The 18,908-nt window shown below is 42.3% G+C and overlaps 1 protein-coding gene and 1 long non-coding RNA gene across 2 annotated transcripts in view; both read left to right on the top strand.

The window, feature by feature from the left end:
* The window catches only part of CACHD1 (cache domain containing 1), a 216,680-nt gene that overhangs the window by 30,326 nt on the left and 167,446 nt on the right, over positions 1–18,908 (top strand). The gene's annotated exons all lie outside the window — the stretch shown is intronic.
* LOC118627155 lies at positions 7,866–9,562 on the top strand. Its single transcript, XR_004959017.1, has 3 exons — positions 7,866–7,972; positions 8,063–8,125; positions 9,432–9,562. It is a non-coding gene; the product is annotated as an uncharacterized LOC118627155 (long non-coding RNA).

The following is an 18,908-nucleotide window of genomic DNA, read 5'->3' as shown; positions in this document are numbered from 1 at the left end:
GACCTGATGTCCCAATCAGTTTGAGACACACATTCTTGGTGTGTATCCAGCAATACAGTGTAGGGCTGACCAGCTGAGGACTGGATGGCATTCCGACCCAGTGACCCCAGCATCCTGTATTGGCCATCCCCACGTGTCTTCCTGGCTCTTGAAGTCATGACAAGTCTCTAGACAGAGTATTTTACCAGCTGCCTTTTGTACAGCTGTTGATGAGTTTTCCCAGACGGGGTGATGTTTATGATGTCAAAAGCCTTAACCAGTCCCTTTTTATGGGCTGATTTTTATCAGTTTTCTTGACTATTGCCTTGAAGGCACCTACACTTCCATAAAATTGCATTTTAACAACCTGAATGATCCTCTTCCTTCAGTCAGTTGCCAGCATGTTTAAAACAGTTGGTGAGAATACAATGTAAATACCAGAAAAGCAGTGGCAGAATGAAGCCACAGAGGAACATGCCACACATACTGCAGTCCACTCAACTCGATAACCCCGTAGAACGCCGCTCGAGAATTTGTGGTGTGATTGTACTAAACAGAAAAGGGTAAAACTCCGGTTCCTATTCTGAGCTCCATAGAAGTCAAAAAGAATTATAACAAACCTGTAACAGAAATTTAGCATCTCTTCCCATGATGATGATGATGATGTAGACAATAAATCCTAATAGTATTGGCAGTACCTGGGACTTTGTCATCAAAACAAATCAAAGAGCCCTGGCCAGTTTGGCTCAGCGGTTGGAGCGTTGGCCTGCGGTACCAAGAGACCCGGGTTCGGTTCCCGCTAAGGGCACGTACCTCGGTTGCAATTTGTCCCCGGCCCTGGTTGGTCGTGCGGGTGGCAGCCACTCGAAGTGTCCCTTCACATCGATGTTTCTCTCTCTCTCTTCCTCTCTCTCCCTCCTGCTCTATCTGATCAAAAAATGGAAAAATGTCCTCGGGTGAGGGTAAAAATAAAAAAACAAATCAAAGATATTTTATAACTTGTATGTAACACAGATAAGTTGAAATGGCATGGTCCTTACAACTTTGAAATTATAGTAGTTGTTAGACACACTGCTAGATCTTGTTGATTAATGCATTAATAACATATTACTGTATCCTAAGTTAAAAACATTTTATAATTGGTGTTCTTTACAATCCTGTGTGTTTTATTTTATGCATTTAATTACACGATTCTGAGAAGAGGTTCACACACTTGACAGCCGTGCCCCTGGGCTTCAGGACACACAAAAAGGCCAAGAATCTCTGGCCTAGGACAGGCCGCGGTAATGACCATCCCTGCATCTCAGTGTACCCCGGTTTCTTGTTTAGTTAATGTCTTTCTAGGGTCGACATGCTTTCCTCTGTCCGGAGACCTTTAGCCTCTCAACTTGTGACCTCAGGTTTGCCTTAACAGGGCAAGGCAGGCACGGAGAACTCACCTTCTTTTTTGTAGGCTTTGGCTAGGCAATGACACAAGTTGATTTTTTTTTATTATATATATACATACCAATCATCTTTTTTGGGCGTTAAGTCTCAATTAGGCTATGATTCAGTAATGATCATGTTCCTCAAGGGAGGGGTGTCAAGGCTAAGAAGGTCATAGTCAGGAATCCAGAATAGTCCTCTCCTCTTTGGTGGTACTTGTGTAATTATTCACATCTGAGATTCTTCTAAGAAAGGCAGAAGTTAAGCCCTGGCCGGTTTGGCTCAGCGGTTAGAGCATCGGCCTGAGGACCAGAGGCGTGGGTTCAGTTCCCGCTAAGGGCACGTACCTTGGTTGCAGTTTGTCCCCGGCCCGGGTTGGGGTCATGTGGGTGGCAACCACTCAATGTGTCTCTTGCACATCAGTGTTTCTCTCTCTCTCTTCCTCCCTCCCTCTCTCCCGCTCTATCTAAAGATAAATGCAAAAATGTCCTCGGGTGAGGATTAAAAAAAAAAAGAAAAGAAATGCAGCAGTTAAAACATGTTAACTTCCAGTATCTTAGAAAGCCCAGAGATGCTCCCTTCTCCACACTGACATACGTGTAATGTTACCTCTCCCTTTCTCTCTCTCTAAAATCAATAAAGGAAAAAAAACACAAAACTTGCCCTGGCCAGTTTGGCTCAGCGGTTGGAGTGTTGGCCTGCGGACCAGAGTCCCGGTTTCGGTTCACACTAGGGGCATGTAGCAAAAAAAAAAAAACTTAAAAAAAAAATGCTGTCGCCCTGGCTAGTGTAACTCAGTGGTCAGAGCATCGGCCTGCAGTCCAGAGAGACCTGGGTTCACTTTCCACTCAGGTCCTGGTTGGGTCGTGCAGGTGGCAGCCACTCCATGTGTCCCTTTCACATCAATGTTTCTCTCTCTCTCTCTTCCCCTCTCTCCCTCCCACTCCCTGAACAAAAAAATGGAAAAATGTCCTCGGGTGAGGATTAAAAAAAAAAAAATTGCTGTCAATAACAGCTTTGAAATGTTCTAGTGATACCTTTCGGGGTGGAATCCTGTATCAGCATCCAGCTTGGCAGCTCCGCCTATTTTGACGTCCACGAGTTTCTTCTTTACTGCTATCACTGATGCCATCTGAAGTCCTGGGTGTCTGTTCACTGTCACAAGTCACTTCTGATCACAACCCATTCGCCATATGACCCCCACTTCACTGCAAGGACCTGGAGTGTGTGGTAGATCACTTGGGAGGTCCAGAAGCAGCGTGCATGTCCGTTTCACAGTAGTATGTTTTCCTTGTCCCAAAGTGTTGCAGCATTGTGTCTTCTGCACTGAAGATGCCTAATATCTTGTTTGTTGAGAATGCAGACAAACCAAACAAAACCCAGAGTCGAAATTGTCACAGAATCCAAGATGGAAACTCATACACCAATGGCAAGAATTATCCTATTCCTATGTAGACAGCGAGAGTTGATTAGAATTCTTTTGTAATTGAGCTGCTGCTTACAAACTAAGAGTCTCTATTTCCTCCTCTTCCATTTTTAATAAATAAGGTAGAATGTGCAAGGAGCTCACTAACATGGCATTTTCTAGGGTAAAGAAATTAAAAGAAAAATAGTGAGTTATGAACAGAATATAAAGATGGTCTGTCTTGATACACTGCTGACTGTATTTCTTGCCTCTCTTACCGTTCACAACCCCTTGTACCAGCTCCATCTTTATTTTATGTGTTGTTTCTCTTGGGATGAAACCAGCTTCACTCATCATGACCAGAGGCCTTCAAGTCTGGTTCATAGCTGTACTCTTGGATTTATTTTAGTCTAGGTTCACTGCCTCTTTGAACTGATTATGCCTTTTGTGTTGATGCCTTCAGCAGTTACTTCCATATTTTAACTGTTTTTTCTGTAAGAAAATACTATCTGAATGGCTCCTAGACATAACTTCTTCTGGCAAATACTGCCTCTGGTGAAATTACTTGTACTTCTTGTGTTCTGTGCACATACGGCTCAAACCATGGTGAATATAATATAAACACGGAAAAGATTGCCTGTCTGTAACGTTCTCCTAAAGTAGGGACTTTTCTCCCTGAAAGGTGTAGCAGTATGTGTGGATGTTCTACTTTCGTCAAAGGCGAAGAAAAAAGAAATAGAAGCGACTTCAGTTAGAGATCATCAGCTCCATCTGATTTTTAATAAACTAGTTGGCGTCTTAGGGGCATATGTGTAGATTTGGAGGGAGGAACTGGGCAGCGTGTGTGTGACCAGAAGAGAAACGGTGGACAGGCTTGGTCTAGATGCGTCTTCGCTGGCACTGAAGAAATGCACAGTGACTTTACAGCATATCAAAGGTCTAGAACTCAGGTGTCATTGCTAAAAGGTGTCCCCTTTTTCCTTCACCACCTTCTTTATAGAAATTGTCCGAATGGTACTTTGGATTTAGATAATATAAGGCTTAGCTTACTTTAATAATGTTTAAAGTTAATTGGTTTGGGAGATGTTTTTTAAGTTGTTTTCTTCTTTAAATCTAAGAAAATGCAGCAGCACAGATACTTCCTGTTCAGGAACAGAAAGGATATATCACAACCTAAAAAGGACAGCATTGCACGTAGGCACCTTGCCCACAATGGAGCTGTGAACTTACCCTGTAATGTACACTTCATAGATATCTTATTCGAGCAAATCCTCTTGAGCCCTAAAATTGATTTGTTGTATTGCCTCCCCGTTTTTTGCCAGCAGTTATTTAGACAGAGCTGAAACATATTAAAGACAGGTTGAGTTCCCCATTGTCCTGTCTGGTACTCTGCTTCCACCCACAGTGTACGCTGGTGTACATTAGATCACTAAGGGGCTCATTATTACTGAATTCCAGCCAGGACTTCATTTCCTAAACACATGTGCTTGTCTGGTATTGCTTGTAGGCCTTAAGCTCCACTTTTCCCTCGTGTGTGAGTGTGCGTGCGTGCATGCGTGTGTGTGTGTGTGTGTGTGTTGTTTCTTTTGTTAGCAGAGAATAAGTACAGCAAGAAATCTTTTCAGATTCTATTACTATTTTTGTTTCATTTCCTCATTCCTCTTAGGTTGAGAGGATTTCAGGTCAAAGAGGAGAATACCAGCTCTGTCTAGTTCATGTCAAAATTGGGGTGAAGTAGAATAGGTGAGGAGAGGTAAAGTTTTGTTGGAAGAGTAAGAACAAAGTTAACTACAATTAAAACCACTTAACCTGTAGTTACTTTTCCCAAACCCCAGTGACAGCCTTAACTGACCACTGCATTGCGGAACTGAACTGAAAAAGGCTTGGGTTCATTGCATCAATCAAAGTACTTTTCTTTTCCCATTTCGGGTGCACTGATCTCCCCTCATTCCTTGGTGTTGGTGGGAAAACTTGGGCAAAAAGGATAATTACTTTTTCATTTAGTTGCATGCTCTTCAGAAGGCAACAGCAAGCATTCATTAATTTCCATCTGATAGAGCTGAGGTTTTTTTTTCTTTTTTCTTTTTTCTTTTGGGGTTGCTAAACAATTGAAACAGGAAATGACCCGAGATACAGTTTCCATGACACCCTGTCACTTGGATCCAGTTTTCTAGAACATGAAAGACCAAAGCCGGCTTTTGATAGTGAGTAACTAATTGGACTGGCTGATAGTGGGAGAATTTTTTAATGTGAAAAATAAAGCAGAAAAAAATGGAACAGCTGTGTTTTGGTACAGTTGTCTAATCCCCAGATAAAACACTCCAAGGACATTGAAACTGAATAGTGCCTTTAGTTAAGGAGAAAAACCTAAAATCTGTAAACGTACTGGTTTACTTGAAAGAAAATAAAGAAATTTATGTGGATAAACAAGCAGCAAAAAAAGAAAACAGTTGTATTCAGTGATGTCTTTTAGGAATCATCTTTGTTCATGGAAAGCCTGACTTCATTTTTTTTTTTTAATCCTCACCTAAGGACATTTTTGCATTTATCTTGAGATAGAGCGGGAGGGAGAGGGGAGGAAGAGAGAGAGAGAAACATCAATGTGAGAGAGACACATCGAGTGGTTACCACCCACATGACCCCAACCAGGGCCGGGGACAAACTGCAACCCTGAGGTACATGCCCTTAGCAGGAACCGAACCCGGCCAACGCTCTAACCACTGAGCAAAACCGGCCAAGGCTGATTTCATATTTTTAAGATATCTTCATACACTCTTGAAAGTGAAAAGAGAGACTACCTGCTGGATTTTTTTTTTTTTCCCAGCTCACAATTTCTAAACATATTTTTTGGTAGTATAGTGGGTAGAACTGATGAGTTTTGTTAGGAGGATAAAAAACACCTATAACTTATGTTAAATAGGGACATTCAGTTAGAAATATTTTTATTGCCCAGTCCCCTGTACACACATAAATGTAGGCTTCAATTGTATTTTGCAGCTGAAGAGCTTCTCTGGAGAATTAAATGTGAATACACCAGGGGTTTGTTAGACATATAATATACTATTTAGAAGATAACTGGTTGGGAGATTTAGGCTCTGATTCCTGGTCTTACCAGCCAACCCCCAGTGGTGGGAGCCTCTCCGCACTTGCCCTGTTTCTTGTAAATGGAGAGGTTGGAGATAGTCCTTTAGAGAGCTGTTAGTCTGTGTACTTTTGAAATGTAAGCCAAGCTTTGGCAACTCCTAACATAGCAGTTAATAGTGATGAGCAAAATAGAGTGCATATAAAAGATTAAAATTTAAAAATAGAGAAAACATCTCTATTTCTTAGGAGAGACTACATCATATCATATCTTATAACTAATGGTATCCTTTAATTTGAATCTTCAGGAATGTGGTTGTTGAGTTAATGCATTTTCTAGTAATTCTTAAGCTGTCATGCATGCGTTGCCAGAACCCTTTCTCTGATAGTTTTACAGCCATTTGATTGACCTATTGGATTTAGTTCCTTCAGTTTGTTGATAGGTACCAATCCTTGGTTTCATTTTGTTTTCCCTAAGTAGAAGGGTAAAGCCAATGTTAACACTGAAGTCCTACTGTGTTTAGGAGGTGGGATGTGGCCATCAATAGAGTGATCTGGGCCTCACCAAGGGCAAATTACCAATTGTAAATTTCCTCCTTTGCAAATTGTTCCCACTTTTTGGATGTGCTTCGAGTTCCCTGAGTGAGGCCTGGGACCCCCCTCCCTCCTTACATTTGCTATCCCAGCCATGGCACAGTTCCTGTTTATGGAAGATACTCATTAGATGTTTGAATGGATGGATTTTGAGGCAAAGGGAGAGGATGACAACCAGAAGCACCCAGTAGCTGCTCAATAAATAGTAGTAGCTTTTATAGTTTCGTTTCCATGACTTGGTATTTTGTGAGGCTGTTGGTCTCAAAAAACAAACAAAAATACACCCTTGAGACTTGGACTGCTAATTTTTTTTTTTTCCTGGGGAGGAAAAAAAAAATACAGGACAGTCAAGAGCCACTGGCGAGCCCATGGGCTGGTAGGTGCTCCGCCCGCCATCCACAGGCATTACTGCCAGGGCCCTGCCGTCCGTGTATCTGAAATGCGAGACTGAACCTTGACCAGGCCAGTCTGACACTGTCCCAAACTGAACCAAACAGGGCCCTGTGCTCTTTCCTGAGAGCAGGAGGCCGCCTCCTTTTCTCGTGGGCTGGTAGAAATAAAAACTGTCATGCTGTTGTTCATCTCACAGCTAGGAATATTCTGCGGGGGGTGGACAGGAGACTTTTGTCCTCGCATCCTTGATGCCCGACTGCCCTGGGTCTCTGTGAGCCCTGGAAGCGGCTCAGCCCAGAAGCGGCTCAGCCCAGAAGCCTTACCAGGTGCCTACCGGCTCTGTTTGGGAAATAGGACCTCAGGCCGCCTAGTCTCCTCCCCGCCCCCTTCCCTTCCGCTGTGCCCCGCCCATTGCCCCCGCCTTCAGGCTGCACCCCGCCCCCAGCCAAACCCTCCTGGCCACGCCCCCTCCGGGGCCCTCCCCCTCTCCCGCACCCTCCGGAGAGGCTTCCCGGTGGGCGGCGGGGATCGCAGTCCAGTGCCCCGGCTCTTTGTTCCCTCCCGTGGGCGTTGTGCAGCTCCTGGCGGCCCACTGCCCCGCGTGCTCTGTCCTTCGTCTTCCCTTCTGCGCCTCCTGAGGATCCCACCGAACTCGGCCAGCCAACCCCAGGGCTGCTGCCTGGGCGTTGCCTCCACTTCTGCCACCTCCAGTCCCTGCCTCTCTAATCCTGCTCTGGGCTGTGTTGTTGTTGTTTTAACCAAGGTTACCGAGGTGGGAGTAAAACAAACATACAGGCGGTTTTAAATGGGAGGGGACTTGCCACGCAAAACACCGCGGTGCACTGAGGCACTGGGGGATAATTGCAGCCTTTCACTGGTTTGTCATGATTTCCTTTGCTCCTATTAAGTGCCAGGTGGTGGCAGACAAACAAGGCCAAGGAGCCAGCGATCAGCTTCACCTGCCTGAACTAAAACGGCCGCCCGCCACTCATTTATTATAGCATTTACTAAGTACTTAACACTGTGCTTGGTGGTGTGCTGGGCTCTAGGAAGAAAAAAAAATTAGAGGCCAAAGCTCCTCATAAAAGCAGACAGGTAATGTAACTATCATTTGTTGAGCACTTACTAAGTACTGAATACTCTTACCTGCATTATCTCATGTAATCCTCACCACTTTTCCACCAGGTGGATAATGGATTGACCCTCTAATTACAGTTGATGAATGGAAGGGCCAGCATGTAAACCCAGGTACTCTTAACTGCTGCACTAAACAAGACTAATGAAGTGGTGCAATGTATTGACTGCTTATGTTATGTCAGGCAGTGTTCTGAACAGTTCGTGTGTATTAATTTGCTGCATCTTCCCAACCACCAATGAGGTGTAAGTACTAATGTTCTTATTTTAATAGAGGAGGATCAGGAGGGGCAGAGATTAATTGACTTTACTCAGAGCCATGTCCTAACTGCAATCAAGTCAAAGCCAGGCAGAATATAAGTGGGTTTGGTGGGAGGAAGTGTTTTTGTCCTACCTGGAGGAGAGAGTGATGTTTCAGGAAAGAGTCAGAGAGGAGATGACTCTTATGCTGAGTGTCTGGTGACGGTCTGGTGTGTCTTGTGTATCATGGTTGTGTTCTGGCCTGGGACACACTGTGCCTGGTTTATAGAAATGGCTCAAAGGGTACCCAGAAAATGGAGATAAAGCTCTTCAGTATTTTGGCTTGAATTTTCCTGAATAAATACTTCAAATTGCCTGCTCTTTGTGGGATTAACTTCCCTTATTTGAGCATGTTTCATTGGAGAAATTAGGAAAGTTATAGTTCCAAAGTGTTTGAACACTATTGCTAGATAGGAGGTGAATTTGCTTTTCAGTTCTTTTTATGATCATTTGTTAGGCAAGGATTTCAACTTACTCATCTGTAAAATGGGGTTAATAATAACTCTACCATCTATTTCTTTTTAAAAATATTTGTATTGATTTTTAGAGAGAGAGGTGAGAGAGAGAGAAAGAGAGAAACATTGATTGGCTCTCTCCTGCATGTCCCCTACTGGGGATCAAGCCCGCAACCTGGGCATGTGCCCTGACCAGGAATCGAACCAGTGACCTCTTGGTGCATGAGCCAGCGCTCAGCCACTGAGCCACACCAGCCGGACTCTACCATCTCTTCTTGTGAGATACGAGTACTTTGAGGTCCTAGACAGAAAGGTGTTGGAAGATCGTTACTTGTAAATTAGTATGATTTTATGCATCCTGCTTTGAAGGTCGTTCCCGATGTACTAGGATCGGCCAGGAACAGATTTTTAGGGTCAGAGCCTTTTCTAAATTTCTCCAGCCAGAAACAGTTCCTCTCACGTTTGTACCAGAGTCTTGCATTAGTTAGCTGTATGCACTCTGCCTGCCACCCTAGATTATGTGCTCTGAGCCAGGCAGGGCCCTACTCATCTTTGCTTCTGCGTTTGAGACTGCACACAGCACACACTGATCAAATCAAACTAATGGGCTGCCAGATTAATGTTGGGATGGAAGGTGATGGTTTCAGGTTTTTTTTTTTTTGCAGTTCTTTTACTCTCCGAGGTTGAGAAGGAACATCGTGCACAGATATGGAAAGCACAGGCTTGAAGGCCTCTGGAGAAGAGATGGGGCAGGAGAATGAGGGAACCGGAGGAAGAATCTGCTGACAGCCCAGGAGAGAGGGAATGTGGAAACTCAGGTTGAATTAGAAAGATGAGCCAGAAATAAGACAAGGATGAGCTTTCAGAAGCTGGGAGTGAGCCTGGAACTTGAGCTCCATGGGAAATAGCAGAGAGAAAATAACTTTTTTTTGATATGTCAAAAATGTGATGTTTAAAGGAAAGAGCATGCCTTGAAGAGTACCCTAGTAGATGCCTGGCCAAGTATTTTTAAAGTCAGGGCCTCCATTTCGTTTTAATGGTGAAAATGATGTATCCCATCTCCTTCCTGACACAGTTTTATAGGAATTACCTCAGGATGCCCACAACAGCGTTCCAGCATTCATTGTCAAGCCCAACACACATCCTGTGAGAGAGCTTCCTGCAGAAGACAGTGTTGGACTTAGACTCAGAGGGCTCGAGAGCAAGTGAGGCGTTCGTTTCCTTGTGTGTAAAAGGAGGATGGTAACACCTCCCTTCCATGCGATGGACGCTTCTAGGAAAAGAACATATTCAAGTTGGTACTCTTCTGGGAAACTTGTTTCAGTGATGGGCATTAAATGCTTGCTACTCTCTCACTTAGATGTGCTCCTACCAAGTCCACACGTTTGTGAGCCGCTGCCCTCTGGTCAGCAGTGGGCTCAGTAAAGCAGAGCTGTGACTTGCTTAGAGAACCGTACTCAGTGTTCTGGCCTGGCACTCAGGGGCTGGCACCGGTGAACTTCCACGAACCATTGTTTTTGGTTTTTTTTAGAGGTTAAGACCAAGACAGATTCCCCAGCCTGGATAAGTTGCCTCCCTGGTTCTCACTTGAATCCTTGAAAAAGGCCCTGGGCTCACGGCCACCTGCCTTTCCTTTGGTGTCCCCTGACACCCCCAGCCCCCTTCTGTGGGTTCTTCTTCCACCCTCCTATGATTGGTGGCTGCTCCCCTCATCTTTGCTGCCCCGAAATCAAGCACAAAGGAAAAAGACCCCTGCCCCCTTTAACGCCTTTACTGCTAAATATAAGAAAGAAGTAATAGGCATGGTAGAAAGATTACTCTGAGACTTATACAGGACTCAACATTTACTGAAGTTCATACTCTTTTTGCTGTTACCTTGTTCCTAACGATATGGATGATGGGAAATGGTCTCTGCTTTTATTTCTGAGGGCTGGGGCTCAACACCGCTTTGAACTGCCCTCAGCAAAGGCCTTGACGTTCTCTGCCACAGCACCTTTATGCTTGTGGTACCTGCCCCTTAGCAAGTGTGGAGTTTACACTTTTTAGCGAGCTCTAGACATGGTAATAACAAGTTCACTTGGCCTCAGCTCTGTCCAGGAGGGACTAATTGCAAAGCAAATCCCAGGCTATAATAAGGAATTGTTGAAAGAACACTGTCTTTAATCCTTTCTTTGGCATCAGCCACTTGCTATTAAAAAGGTAGATTTGAGCCCTGGCCGGTTTGGCTCAGCAGCTGGAGCATTGGCCTGCGGACCAGAGAGTCCCAGGTTCGGTTCCCACTAGGGGTACGTACCAAAAAAAAAAAAGTAGATTTGAATCAACTAAAGATGAACAGCTTAGTTCATCTTTCTTGGCTTCAAAAATGGGTAGGAGGGAAAAGGGTCTTAGGGTGAAACGCTGAAGTTATTGGGTTATTTTATAAGGCTTTGTTTTCCTTTGACCATGTAATCCGCCTTAGGAGGCTTTTTAAAATAGAGAAGTTTTGTTAAATCTCCAAGGATAGAAGAAAACACAACATTATATATAATTATAAAGTTAAAACTATCAGGTGGATTTTATGAAAACATCTTTTTTCCAAAACCTAATATGTACAGTGTTTTCATATTAGTGACATTTGCATCCTTTCTTAGTTTATTAATAATAGGAACTATTAATCTAAGAGTAGAGACAAATGATTCTCAGACAAAGACGCCTGGATATTTATTTGTGTTGCACAACTACTGTTAAGGTTTTTAAGTTCAGGATTTTGAAGAAATGATGGGTTTCATAAAAATACCACTTTTAAAGGTTTCTGAAAGGCCAGCAACCTGGATAGTACGCATGACCACACAGTCACATTTATGACAGAATATGAGGAGGGATTAGAACATTCATGGGGAAAAAAACCAAACACCTATATTTAGGACAAGTTAGGGTGCTCGTTAAAGCTGCTTTTTAAACAGATTTTTAAATATTTAATGTATTGGGGTGAAATTGGTTAATTACAGGTGCACAATTCTGTAATACATCATTTGCGTGTTGCATTGTTTACCACCCAATGTCAAGCCTCCTTATGCCATATATTTGACCCCCTTTACCACCTCACCCCATCCCCCTTTCCCTCTGGTAACCACCGTATCATTGTGCATGCCTATGATGACAGATTTCTACTGGGAGTCAAGAACCAGGAGTTTTGGATGATTCTCATGCTGGCACTTGACCAGCTACATGAACCTGAGCAAGTCAGTACCTTCTCTTGTCAAAAAAGGAGAGTGGAGGTGCAGTAGACACTCCCACGGGGGCGTGATGAAGATCCAGCCTCTGGATGTTTGCTGCTGTTTGGGCTACCCTGCCCCTTACTCACCCTTTCTGAGGAAGGGCAGTTGGTCCTCTTCCCTGCTCCGTAACAGCTAGGGTGATGGTTGTGGTACCTACACACGAGGCTCCCAGAGACTCCTGTCTGGGACTTTAGACATTCAGACGGCAGTAGACAAGGACAGTTAATGATTTTAAGATTATAGAAAAGAGACTGAAGGGACAGGACAGCCAGGTGTGCCTGGTGGCCTTCCAGTGAGGCTGTTTGGGTGATTTGATCTCTGGGGAATGTTCTCAGCTGTCTTTCCTGCCTCTTGCTGTGTTTCTAATAATTTCCTTTTCCAATTAAGTTCATTCCCATCTTGATACATTGTGTTATTTTTAGTGGTGGTATTCATCATCTAGCACTGCACAGTTTGTTTATTTGTTTGTTTTTTGTTAATCCTCACCTGATGATATTTTTTCCATTGATTTTTAGAGAAAAGAATGGAGGGAGGGAAGGGGAGAGGGAGAAACATCGATGTGAGAAAGACCCATCAATTGGTTGCCTCCTGCATGCACATTGACCGGGGCCAGGGATCAAACCTGCAACCCAGGTACGTGACCTTGACTGGGAATCGAACCTGCAACCCTTCAGTGCACAGGCTAGTGCTCTAACCATAGAGCACACCGGCCAGGGCACACTGCACAGTTTTTAAATTATAAAAAACAGAAATTGGCAAAGAGAGTTGGCCCGATGTGTCTAAGATTCAGATAACTTTAGATAACGCCAAGTGCCCTTGTCAGCGTCTCTACACACTTGTATGATTTAAACAAGAGCTAGGGGACCTTGCAAGTTCTGTGCAATATAGCTTGTTATCCCTGGAGGTTCTGATGAGGGGAAGTCTGTGGGATCAATATGGCCCTGGGTGCAGTTGGGATTTAGAATGTCAGAGAAAGGAGCACAGACTTTGGTAATGGCCCTGGGTCCTGGCAGTGGGGAGTCCACAGTGAACCCGAGAATGTGGGGCATTTTCCTTTTGCTTTTAACTGTGTGGTAGGTAAAATGCATAGGTATTTTGTGACTGTACTTATTTTTAGTGTACCGAAGATCTCTGTAGGCACTCTAGGACAGTAAAGATCATAATACGAGGATTACATTGTAGCAGATAGAGTTGAGAGAACATTGCAAATGAAGCAGACTCAATTTACTGAGCTTCTGTGGAGAAGGCACTACACTGTCATATGTTTTTCTCACATTTGATGTTACTTGCTATATTTTATAGAACCTCATTGAGAGGAAGTCTTAGTAACTTGCCCAGTATCAATTAGCTATTGCATGAGAGATTGAACATTTATACCCTGGCCTTTTCTATTGCAAAGCCCAGGCCCTTTCCTGCTATTAATGCTAGGATTAATGGAAAATAAAAAAAGGAAGTGGAACAGAGAAAGACCAGAGAAAGGAATGGAGGTTATCTAGGAAAATAAACAAGCATTGGCTTCCAGAGATAGAACATTGAGACATCTAGGGACGAGCAGTCATAAAATTACAAGATTGGTATAGACCTTAAAGGACTAAAGCTCATCACCCTCTCCAACAGAGCACCCCTCTAATGAAATGCTCACCTGGCCTCTTCCTGCAACAGTGATGGGGAGCATCTTACTTCATTAGAGAGTCTGTTCCATCTGTGGATAGCCCTGGCTATTAGAAACGCGTTCTGAATGAACCCTGAGATATCTTTTGGCACCAAGTTCACCCATCTACCAGTACTAACCTGTTAGTAACTAACAATGATAGTTTGTGCTTTGAATTGATAAAGCTAGGCAGTAAAGTGGTCATGAACCAGATTTCTTTTCTTTTCTTTTTTTTTGACTTTTTTTATCTTCTTTCTTTCTTTCTTTCTTTCTTTCTTTCTTTCTTTCTTTCTTTCTTTCTTTCTTTCTGTCTTTCTTTCTTTCTGTCTTTCTTTCTGTCTTTCTTTCTGTCTGTCTTCCTGTCTTCCTGTCTTTCTTTCTTTCTCTCCCTCCCTCCCTCCCTTTCTTCCTTTCTTAAATTTTATTTTTGTTACAGATGTTTCTCCTTTTTTACCCCATTGACACCCTCCTCCTCATCCTCCCCACCCCATCCCCGGATTTGTTGTCCGTGTCTACTGGTTATGCATACATGCATATAAGTTCTGTGGTTTATCTCTCCCTCCCCGCACTACCCCCTCTTCTGAGGGTTGTCAGTCTGTACCCTACTTCCATGTCTCTGGGACTACTCTATACCTCAGACTTTTATATTCATTATATTCCACAAATGAGTGAGATCATGGGGTATTTGTCCTTTTCTGCATGGCTTCTTTTACTTAGGATAATACTTTTCAGGTCCCTCCATGTTGCCTCAAAGGATAAGAGATCTTTCTTTCTTACAGTTGCGTAGTACTCCATTGTGTATATGTACCACTGTTTTTTTATCCATTCATCTACTGAGGGACACTTGGACTGTTTCCAGATCTTAGCTATTGTAAATAGTGCTGCTATTAACATGGGGTACATATATTCTTTCTGACTGGTGTTTCAGCCTTCTTAGGGTATATTCCTAGAAGTGGGATCACTGGGTCAAATGGAAGTTCAATTTTTAATTTTTTGAGGTGACACCATAGTGTTTTCCATAGTGGCTGCACCATTCTGCATTCCCACCAGCAGTGTACTAGAGTCCCCCTTTCTCCACACCCTCGCCAACACTTGTTTGATGATTTGTTGATGGCAGCCATTCTGACAGGTGTGAGGTGATTTCTCATAGTTGTTTTAATTTGCATCTCTCTGATGCTTAGTGATGTTGAGCATTTATTCATATGTCTTTTGGCCATTTGTATGTCCTGTTTGGAGAGGTGTCTGTTCAGCTCCTCTGCCCATTTTTTAATTGGGTTCTTTGTCTTCCTTTTGTTGAGTTGTGTGAGCACTGTATATATTTTGGAAATTAACCCCTTATTTGATGTATCATTGGCAATGATGCTCTCCCAGACAGTGGGTTACCTTTCCATTTTGATGGTTGTTTCTTTTGCTGTGCAGAAGCTTTTGAGTTTGATGTAGTCCCATGTGTTCATTTTTTCCTTTGTTTCTGTTGCCTTAGGTGATGTATCAGTGAAAATTCTGTTGCATATGATGTCTGAAATTTTATTGCCTACATTTTCTTCTAGGATTTTTATGGATTCATGGGTCACATTTAAGTCTTTTATCCATTTTGAGTTTAGTTTTTTTTATTATTTTTTATCCTCACCTGAGGACATTCTTTCATTTTTTGTTTAGCTAGAGTGGGAGAGAGAGAGAGGAAGAGAGAGAGAATCATCAACATGAAAGGGACACATCAAGTGGCTGCCACCCGCACGACCCAACCAGGGCCAGGGACAAACTGCAACCAAGATACATGCCCATAGTGGGAACTGAACCCAGGTCTCTCTGGACCGCAGGCCGATGCTCTAACCGCTGAGCAATACCGACCAGGGCCATTTTGAGTTTATTTTTATTTATGGTGTAAGTTGATGGTCTAGTTTTATTTTTGCATGTAGCTGTCCAATTTTCCCATTTATTAAAGAGGCTGTCTTTACTCCACTGTATGCTCTTGCCACCTTTGTTAAATATTAATTGAGCATATTGCCTTGGGTCCATTTCTGGGTTCTCTGTTCTGTTCCACTGATCTATATGCCTGTTCTTGCGCCAGTACCAGGCTGTTTTGATTACAGTCGCTTTGTAGTATAACCTTATATCTGGTATTGTGATCCCACTTACTTTGTCCTTCTTTTTCAAAATTGCTGTGATTATTCGGGGTCTTTTTTGGTTCCATATGAACTTTTGAAGTATTCTAGTTCTCTGAAATATGTCGTTGGTATTTTGATGGGGATTGCATTGAATCTATAGATTGCTTTGGGTAATATGAACATTTTAATGATGTTAATTCTTCCAATCCATGAACAGGGTATGTGCTTCCACTTTTTTATATCTTCCTCTATTTCTTTTTTCAATGTCCTGTAGTTTTCTGCAAATAGGTCTTTTACTTCTTTGGTTAAGTTTATTTCTAGGTATCTTAATCTTTTTGTCACAATAGTAAATGGGATTGTTTTTCAGTTTCTCTTTCTGTGAGTTCATCATTGGTGTATAAGAATGCCATCGATTCTTGACATTAATTTTGTATTCTGCTTTGCCAAATTCATTTATTAAGTCTAGTAGATTTTTGATGGAGACTTTAGGGTTTTCTATGTATAATATCATGTCATCTGCAAATAATGACAGTTTCACTTCCTCCTTTCCAATTTGGATCCCTTTTATTTTTTCTTCATGTCTGATTGCTGTGGCTAAGACTTCCAGTACTATGTTAAATAAGAGTGGTGAAAGTGGGCATCCCTGTCTTATTTCTGTTCTTAAGGGAAATGCTTTTAGTTTCTGCCCATTGAGTATGATGTTGGCTGTAGGTCTTTCATATATGGCCTTTAATATGTCGAGATATGGTCCCTCTACTCCCACATTGCTGAGCATTTTTATCAGAAATGGATACGGGATTTTGTCAAAGGCTTTTTTGGCATCTATTGATATGATCATGTGGTTTTTATTTTTCATTTTATTTACATGGTGTATGACATTTATTGATTTGCAAATATTGTACCAATCTTGCATTCCTGGGATGAATCCCACTTGGTCATGGTGGATAATTTTTTTGGTGTATTGCTGGATCCGATTTGCTAGTATTTTGTTCAGGATTTTGGTGTCTTATGTTCATCAGGGATATTGGCCTGTAGTTTTCTTTCTTTGTAATATCTTTTTCTGGTTTTGGAATTAGAATTATGCTGGCCTCATAAAACTAGTTTGGAAGTCTTCCTTCTTCTTGAATTTTTTGAAATAGTTTGAGGAGAATGGGTGGTAGTTCTTTTTTGAATATTCGGTAAAACTCCCCCGTGAAGCCATCCGGGCCTGAGATTTGTTTGCTGGGAGAGTCTTGATCACATCTTCAATTTCCTTAGTTGTTATTGGTCTGTTCAAGTTTTCTATCTCTTCCCAGTCAGTTTTGGGAAACTGTGTGTTTCTAGAAATGTGTCCATTTCGCAAATTTGTTGAATTTGTTGTCATATAATTGTTCATAGTAGTTGTTAACGATCTTTTGTATTTCTGTGGTGTCAGTTGTTACTTCCCCTCTTTCATTTCTGATTTTGTGTATTTGGGTTCTCTCTCTTTGTTTCTTGGTGAGTCTAGCTAAGGGTCCATCAATCTTGTTTATCTTTTCAAAGAACCAGTTCTTTGTTTCATTGATCCTTTGAATTTTTTTTTTGGTCTCTATGTCATTTATTTCTGCTCTGATCTTTACTGTTTCCTTCCTTTTACTTGCACTGGGGTTTTCTTTTTGTTTGCTTTCTAGTTCTTTAAGTTGTGAGGTTTGATAGTCTTAGAAATTTTTCTTGTTTCTTGAGGTAGGCCTGTAGTGCTATGAATGTCCCTCTCAGAACTGCTTTTGCTGCATCCCATAAATTTTGTGTTGTTGTGAGTTCATTTGCATTGGTTTCCAGGAAGTTTTTAATTTTTTCCTTGATCTCCTTGGTAACCTGTTCGTTGTTTAATAACATGGTATTTAGCCTCCATGTGTTCAAATGTCTTTGCATGTTCTTGTTGCAGTTGATTTCTAGTTTCATGCCATTGTGATCTGAGAAGATGCTTGATATGATTTCAGTCTTCTTGAACCTGTAGAGATTTAGTTTGTGTCTTATCGTGTGGTCTGTCTTTGAGAATGTCCCATGTGCACTTGAGAAGAATGTGAATTCTGTAGATTTGGGCTGTAATTCTCTGTAGATATCTATTAAATCCATTTGGTCTAGTGCTTCATTTAGAGTCTCTGTTTCCTTACTAATTTTTTGTCTAGAGGATCTATCAAGTGCTGTCAACGGGGTGTTGAAGTCCCCTGCTATGATTGTATTGCTGTCGACTTCTCCTTTAAAGTCTTCCAGAAGATTTTTAATATATTTTGGTGCTCCTATATTGGGTGCATATATGTTTATCAAGGTTATATCTTCCTGTTGGATAGATCCTTTCAATATTATGTAGTGGCCTTCTTTGTCTCTAGTTATGGCCTTCATTTTGAAATCTATTTTATCAGATATGAGTATTGCTACCCCAGCTTTTTTTTTTTCAATCCTCACCCGAGGACATTTTTCGATATTTTGTTCAGATAGAGTGGGAGGGGGAGAGAGAGAGAGAAACATCGACGTGAAGGGGACACATCGAGTGGCTGCCACCCACACAACCCAACCAGGGCCGGGGACAAACTGCAACCGAGGTACGTGCCCTTAGCGGGAACCAAACACGGGTCTCTCCAGACCGCAGGCCAACACTCTAACCGCTGAGCCAAACCGGCCAGGGCACTACCCCAGCTTTTTTATTCCTTTCTGTTTGCTTGGTAGATTTTTTTCCATCCCTTCACCTTCAACCTATGTGAGTCTTTTGTTGTGAGGTGGGTCTCTTGTAAACAACATATATATATATGTGAGTCATGCTTTCTTATCCAATCAGCTACTCTGTGTCTTTTGATCGGAGCATTCAATCCATTTACATTTAAGGTGATTATTGATATGTACTTATTTATTGCCATTTTTGTTTAGTGTGGTTATATTTTTCTTCCTATTTCTCCTGCTAATTACAGCAGTCCTTTGAACATTTCTTGCAGTGCTGGTTTGATGCTAATGTATTCCCTTAGCCTTTTTTTGTCTGGGAAGCTCTTTATTTGACCTTCTATTTTGAATGACAGCCTTGCTGGGTAGAGTAGTCGGGATTCAGATCCTTGTTTTTCATGACCTTGATTACCTCATGCCACTCCCTTCTGGCCTGTAGTGTTTCTGTTGAGAAGT

The sequence above is a fragment of the Molossus molossus genome, unplaced genomic scaffold (genome assembly GCF_014108415.1).
Source record: "Molossus molossus isolate mMolMol1 unplaced genomic scaffold, mMolMol1.p scaffold_m16_p_12, whole genome shotgun sequence".
Lineage (NCBI taxonomy): Eukaryota > Metazoa > Chordata > Mammalia > Chiroptera > Molossidae > Molossus > Molossus molossus.
This window is presented reverse-complemented; position numbering and strand designations above follow the sequence as displayed.